Here is a 7,910-nt window from a genome sequence, read left to right as displayed (position 1 = left end):
CTCCATGGTGTTCAGTTGTGACAAATTGCTTGGTTTGGAGAATCCAAGGTAGCCTTCACACGTTTGAAGCACTCTGGTGGGGATGGCTGGAAGTCTGGGCTTAACTGGAATGCCTACACATGGCCTCTCCAGCATGATGGTCTCAGGGTATTGGCCTTCCTAGGGAGTGTGTTCCAAGGAACTAAAGCAGAAACTACTAAGCTTTTTCTGACCTAGTCTTGGAAGACACACAGTGTCACTTCTGCCACATTCTAATAGCTCTGAGTAAGTCACAGGACCTGGGAAAGAACCAAGAGGTATGGTTCATTGAAGGATCATCTTTGGACACTTGACAGCATATATGGTACAAAAGTAGTATGTCACTTGAAGGCTGATGAGAAGCATTGCAATGTTAACTATTACATGTCCAACCTTTTCTGTGCTATGTAATTTTGGGTAAATTTTTAAATATTTCTGTACTTTATTTTTCTTTATTTTTCTTATTTGTTACACTTCATAAATTTTTTGTGATTATTTAATTGAGATGAGAAAGTACTTAGTTGAGTATCTAGCACATACTCATGCCTAAATATTAGGCATGACAATATAAACATTTAATATTATTAGTCCCTGTTCTGATAAAACTCCTATTGCAAAGGAATTATTTGTAACATACAATAAAAAAACCACAACAGACTCCCACAAGGAAAGTTTTATGATCTATTAACTGAAATCATTTTATTTTTGAACCTTAGACATTTATAAATGGTATTTTATAAATACAAATATAAAGATGGTAAGCCAGATTCTAATGGTATTTATAAATGGTGGCAGAAAACTGGAAGGGTATTGACACATGTCTATACTGACTTATACTCCTAAAACTTTAGATGGCTCTGGTACACTTTAAGATTGTCCTCAAAGGCAGGGATGAAAAGATTAGTGTCATCCATAGGAACTTCTCTGGCTTAGAATACTCCAAAGAATGAGAGAGGTCACCTGCTTCATGCACTCTGAATTTAAGAGAAACTTCAGCCCCAAATTAGAGCACCTATAATAATAAGGCCAGTCAATTTGTGGTTCTAATGAGCACTTGTTAAAAGTGTGTGGTGCTGTTAGGGAGGCATGCTCTACTTTTGGGGTTGGTTAGAGTATTCAAAATCATAAACCTTAAGATCTGAGGCTTCCAGGGGAAGACAGCTTAGTTTCTGAGACCCCAAACACTCCCTCTCTTTCTGTTTCTTAGGCCTGCAGAAGGGCAAGTAGGAGGGTTAGAATAAGCCCATGAGGGTATAGCACTCTTTTCCAAGAGGCATGCTCAGTGAAGATGAAAGTTACTTTTCTGAACTCTCTAAGTCAAATCTCTGGCCTTAGTTGCATTTCACTCTCTTCAACCAATTTTCTTCCAAATGTTGTTGTTGAAAGGTTGCAAACTGGTCAGTGTCTGGTTAATTTGGATCTTCCAAGAAGGTCAAATTGAGCCTGAGAACTAACGTGTCCTAAATCTAGGTGGGGCCATAGTGATAAATGTTAGCCATTCTGGCTCACTGAATGGAGAGTGCACTAGCATGGAGCTGGGAATTTAGGTTAGGAAAGAGAAACTAAACATCAGTTGGCTGGACCATTTGCAGTGATGCAAAACAGTAGCTACTAGTAGACTAGTTAGGAATATGGGGACGTTATGCTGCTTTATACAACAAACCAATGTTATTTTGTTTTTATCTCATTTTTTCTGCTACCCAAAACCCTAATGGCTTGGCATTTGCTTGCCTGGTGTCGCATCCAAACCAAGACAGGAGAAGCAATTTGGGGCTGTGTGTTTATAATGGGAAGCATTTAAAGAACCACATTGTTGCTCAGAGGTCTGCAAGCTTGTCTGAGTGTCTACACAGAACCATGCCTGGGAGAATGCTTTCACCCACATGTCTAAAGAAAGAAAGCACATGAGGCAGAAGAGACATTTCCTGAATGAGAGAAGTACATTTTTGCTCATTTTCAGTACTTGGTTTACATCCTAAAGAAGACTATTAGGACATTAATGTTCAATTATGTCACTTTATTATAGGACCAAAGTTGATACTGATCTGGGACTAGGCATTATTACCTATCATGATGGGTTAAAATTTTAGCATATCTTTATTTAAGCAAAGAATGGGGTTACAGATAAACTTCTATCCTTTAGTCCCTCTTTTTGATCATGATACCCTACACATCAAAGCTAGCAACATATTGAGAGAGAAAAATCAGTTGCCCAAAAAGGCAGTGAGTCATATTCTAAATGCATAGATTTCATCATTAGGGTCAGAGACCAGCAGCAAAACTAAAAGCCCCTGGAGAGTTTATTACTACTATAATTATAATAATAGTTATAATTATTATTTTGAGGTACTAAAGTCTTCAGGTGACTCAGTGTGTTAACAGTTCAGAGGGAAACTCTAAATTTCTGGCTTTGTCCTGAAGTTCCAGCTACTATTAAAATCTGATAGAGTTTCTGTTCCCTTTTCTAATTCCATGGAAGACTAATTCATTTGTAAAATGCCTCTACTTTATTCACTTGTTTATAACTAAGATATGTACCAATTCACTCAGGAAACTAATCTTGTTATTCATGAGAAATCAGTTGTTTTATGAAATAAAATTAAAAGTGTAAATGAGGTTAACATTTTATAAATATGTCAATTGAAAGTACTCCTTGAACTCATTGACCAAGTTTTTTTTTTCCATTTTTTGAAATCACACCGGTGTTAAGACATGTACTCTCTTCCTCTATCTGGTAAGCACAAGGTGTGGAAGCTTGTGCAATAGATAATTAATCTCTATTGCTATCTATAGTTTCATAGTTAACACTGTCTTAGCAGAAGTGTGAAAACACATTCACACCTTTGAAAATGGATGATTAACTAATCAAATGACAATATGAATGTTAGACAGGATTATAGAAATGACTGCAAGGCAGAGCTATTTATGATTATAACATTCTATTTAATTTTTAAGGGTGGATTGTTCAATGTAATCTGTGCTTCTCAAACATCTAAGCAGATTCTCAACTTTTTAATTGCATTGACTCTTCAAAAAAGAAAGAAGAAAATTTCAGATTATCCCCTAATTAAGCATTTTTTAAATACAAGAGGTTAAGAAGGAAGAGAGAAGTATAGTTCAAGACCATTGGCAGGGAGGAGCCAAGAAAGGAGACTCACATTGGAGTGAACAGTCAGTTATTTTTTTCCTCTGGACTTTGTCATTTCCATTTACAATGCTGACTAATTTGACTATATAATTGAATGTCCAGTCTATTACAGCAAATTCTCCCTTGGTAGTCTGATGTCTAGAAGTCCAAATTGGGAGATAGGCCCCACTTTCATTACTTTCATTACTTTGTTAATTTTTTAAGTTTACTGGTGTGTTCTCTTTAAGCAGTGATTATTGGGAAATGCAAATCTAATAACTGGAGCTTTAGAAGCAGTATTCCAAATATATTCTATTAAAATAGAATAAAAATATTAGATAAAAATATTTATCCATATCTATATTTTAATGTCGAAGGGTATAGTTGTGGCACATATTACTTATTGCCTTATAGTGTAGTATTTGAAAGACATATTAACTTCCCTATAATACCTTAAAATCTGGCTACGTATCTGACTCATTGCCTAACCCAACCCCAAGCTAGCCCAATGCTTTATACTAGACATCCTTGTCTATTAGTAATCAATGCTAAATAGTAAATGAGGAGACAAGTTGTTATAAAGGTGCATTTTCACAGAAAATCTTGATTAAATCATTAAAACCATGATTTTTCAATTAATAAATTAGACACATATTTCTATAGAAAATAAAGATTCTATTAATTAGCAATAGTTTATCAGCGCCAAGTGCATATGCTGTCAGTGATTCAGCGTTGTAGTTGCCATTGCCCCACCTTGAACGCCCATGGGAGTGCAGATGTATATGCACACCTGTTCTCTCCCTCCACTCTGGCTTCTGTCTCCATGTCTTTAGCGAAACCACTATGGTCAAGGTCTTTTCCAAGGTCTTTACCTTGACCTCTTAATAACATTTGACACCACTGCATACTCCTTCCTTTTTGAAACATCAACGTCTTTTGGTTTCAGTGCCATCACACGCTCCTAGTTTTCCTCCTATATCTTTTCTTGGGAAATCTCATTTACTCCTTGGGTTCAGTTACTATGTATATATTCTCATGCCTTTCAGGTTTAAATCTCTAAACCAAATCTCTCTTCTCACCTTCAGTCCTATATATATATATATGAATGCACACACACACTCACACACACACACTTGGCACTTGGGGTACCACTCTCTGTCCCCCAGGTCTGCTCCTTCACTATGTTTCCCTCTCTCAGTGACTGAGGAGCTTTTCATTTAGTTACCTAAGCGTCATCCTTCACTTTTCCCTCTGACACCCCACCCCCACATCTAACCTCTCACTGTATCCTATGAATTCGATCTCCCAAATATTTCTGATTCATCTACTTCTATCATCACTGCCCTGCCCCATTCTGGGCAACAACCATTGTCCTACCCCATACATTGCAATACCCTACTAGCTAGTTTTTGCATCTGGTCTTGCCTCCTCCTATCTCTTCTCATACTGTACTCAAAGGGATTTTTCTAACAGTAGTCTGTAATTTTTTTGCTTACAAACTCCCTATAGAAAATTTAAAAGATATATTTACCCTCTTGTGCACTGTTAAGTTGACATAAAATTATTTCACTGTAAGTATAAATTATTACAAAGGGTGAAATATTTGATATGATATAACAATGATACAAAGAAAAAAGAGTTATGTCCTATTTTGAGTGTATCCAAATGAATCTAAAGAATAAGATTTAATAACCTGCCATTTTCCTCTTAAAAATATGCATGAACAATTTCTCTAACAATTGGAAATTTTGTTTTTTTCCCTTTGAATTTGTATTTCCATTCTACTTCCCCTGCAGATTTTATGTTAAAGTATAATTTGTAATCTCTTGATTATCTTACCAAACAACAGAAAAGCATATATAGCAGCTGAAATTTTTATTTCCTGAGATGTAATTATCAAGGGTCTAAGGATTAATTTCTCACAGATTGAGTTAGTTACACTTATAATGAATGCAGTGTATAAAAAACAATATAAATATATTACACATTTAGAAAAATACTTATTAAACATGAAAAGTAAAATTTTATAAGAAAACCACCTCATAATGTGAGAGATGCTTTATTTTCTATGAGTTTATGTGTCTTTGGATAAACATTACTTATTTCTAGAATGAGAGAGCATTTGGAATATTTGACCTTATAATTTTGAGAAGCTTTGATCCTATAAATAGCTATGTGGGCCAGAAAGGAATTTTATTTTTACAATGACAGTTATTTCTTTAAACTCCTTTCAAGTAATATAACAAAAATCACATGATGTATTATTAAAAGTTATTTTACAATGATGTATCAGTTGACAACTTGATTAGGTCCCCATTAGGTCCCACCCCTTCTCGATTTTACTATAATTAAAAGCTTATTTGTAGACGTAAGCATCTTGAGGGTGATAAGCACTGTTTTATGCACTACTGTATCATCAATACCTAGATCACTGCCTAGCCTACAATTCAATGGTGGGCATAGTTTTTCAACAAACATGAGAGAATTTACACTTTCAAATAAATCCTGACCTTCAAAATGGTTACTTTAGCCAACAAACAGATTTTTCCATTGCTCAAAACAGTTAGAAATTTTTCAACATGAAACATTACACAAGACATTTACAATGACCCCAGGAATGCCTGCAAGAACTCTAGGTTCTAGGTTGAACTTTGCCATGAACTCACTTTCCAATGAGCAAGTCATTTAATATCTACCTATCCCTTGACTTCAAATCTCTGTAGCTCCTTCCCATTGATTTTACTTTAATAAATACAGTTACCACATCTATGGGCCATGAACCAGGACTGAGATGCCTCACTTGTACAGTGAGATACTTGAATGGGCAACGAAGTTCTCTATTTGTAAATGAATCAGGTGTCTTACTTCTCTTTCCATTTTTTTTTACCATTTGAATTTGAACCCTTGACTATCTTATCAAAATGATGAGAAAATTAAGGAATCTTGGTCAGTTCTTTATTACTTAGTAGTTCTGGTAGAAAGTTTGGTGTTGGAGAAGAGAAGGTAAACACTAAAATGAGATGGAAGCTTTTAGATTACTGTGGACTTGATTTCATTCCTATTTTAAACAAGTAACTATTAATATCACATCTATAATAAACTTGATTAAATTTTCTTTGGAAAATTCTGTGTTGGGATTCTCTGATGATTTTCATCAATATATCACATTAATGTGTTTCTATGTTTTTTAAGCCCCCATATGTTCAATAAATGGTTAAATTCATCTTTTAAAGCATGTAAACAAGATATGACCAATCACAGATCTTGTCTTGAGCCTTCGGTAAGTCCGGTGGGCAAATGTGCTGAGACATGGCCTGAAATTGGAAGAGATGAAACTATCACTCGTACCTTCCCCCTTCCCTTTGCCTGTCCAGTGCTGAAGGGTCTGTTGGAGATGAGGAGATTATGATGCAGTCACAGAAATAGACAGGGAGATGGACAGGATAAATAGCCTAGAATTAGATCTGAGACAAAAAATAAATAACTGGAAAGAAAAAGGTATAGACTATTCAGTAAATCCTTCTGGGAATAAAGTGTTAAAAAAATTGGTTAGTTATTTGGAAAAAATAAAGTTATATATTCACTTCCTGCCATAATAAAATGAAATGAAGAAGAAGAAAATAAAAGAGATGTAAAATAGAAATCTTTTTTTTTTTTTTTTTACAAACAGAAAACAGAAGAAATATAGAGGATAAGATGGGTTATCTCTTCCTAAGAATTAACTAAAGGAATAAATACTAAAGAAGAATGTATATGTATATATGTAGATAGGTTGACAAATTATTATTAATAAAAGTAAAAGAGAAACAATTGCAATAAATGTCACAAACAGGATAGAAAATCTTTTCATATAGAAAGGCAATATATAAACCAGTAAAAAAAGTAATTGTCTAATTCAAAGTAGGAATATGTTAGGTCATTCATAGGGGGACAATAAAAAGTGTATCAAGCATGCAAAATACTTATCACTACTAATAAAAATTAAGTTGTATCCATATCCCTGTTTGTATCAATTTAGCCATGTATTTAAAACTTTACCTATTGTTGATAATTTATCCACAATAATTAGGACAATAATTCCACTTTAAGAAATCATCATTCAGAAATAAACAGAGCTAGAGAGGAAAGTATTATTTTTATAATATTTATCTCAGTGTTAATTTAAAAAAAAAATTAGAAACAACCTTAAAATTCAACAATAAACAATGGAATACTTGTGGTATCTAGACACAGCTCACAGCAGGGCGAGAACAGACAAATAGTGGACTGGCTTGATACTGAAGACAGTAGGCTGGGTTTTTTTTTTTTTTGCCTGGATTTTTATGTATTCCCAATGGCATGGTGCATAGTTAGAGAGAACTTGATAGTTATGGAGAAGGTGACAGACATTTACACAGTGCCGGAGAAGCTAAGAACATAAACTCTGGATCAGATTTCCATGTGTTCCCATTCAGTTCTGTCGTTTGTATGATTTTATTCTGTGGGCAATGAGGGAACCCTTATAGGTCTTTATATTAATTAGGACAATGCCCTTGAGTAGCAAGGAGCAGGAACCAACATGAATCAGTGTAAACAAAAAAATGAGGAACAGTGAGCAAGTACTTTTAGCCAAGATTGTGTGCAAGTGGATCGTCTTGGAATATAATCCCAGGGAGCAGGAGTGAAAGACAGGGGAAAATAAAACAGGAGAGGAGGGAAAGATAAATACACAGATGTTTTATTGAGTTTTCCATTTCACAGATGACTGGTGCTAAATACCATGAGA

This window comes from Miniopterus natalensis, chromosome 15, assembly GCF_054644295.1.
Source record: "Miniopterus natalensis isolate mMinNat1 chromosome 15, mMinNat1.hap1, whole genome shotgun sequence".
Classification (NCBI taxonomy): Eukaryota; Metazoa; Chordata; class Mammalia; order Chiroptera; family Miniopteridae; genus Miniopterus; species Miniopterus natalensis.
The sequence above is the reverse complement of the archived record's forward strand: the minus strand, read 5'-3'. Positions refer to the sequence as shown.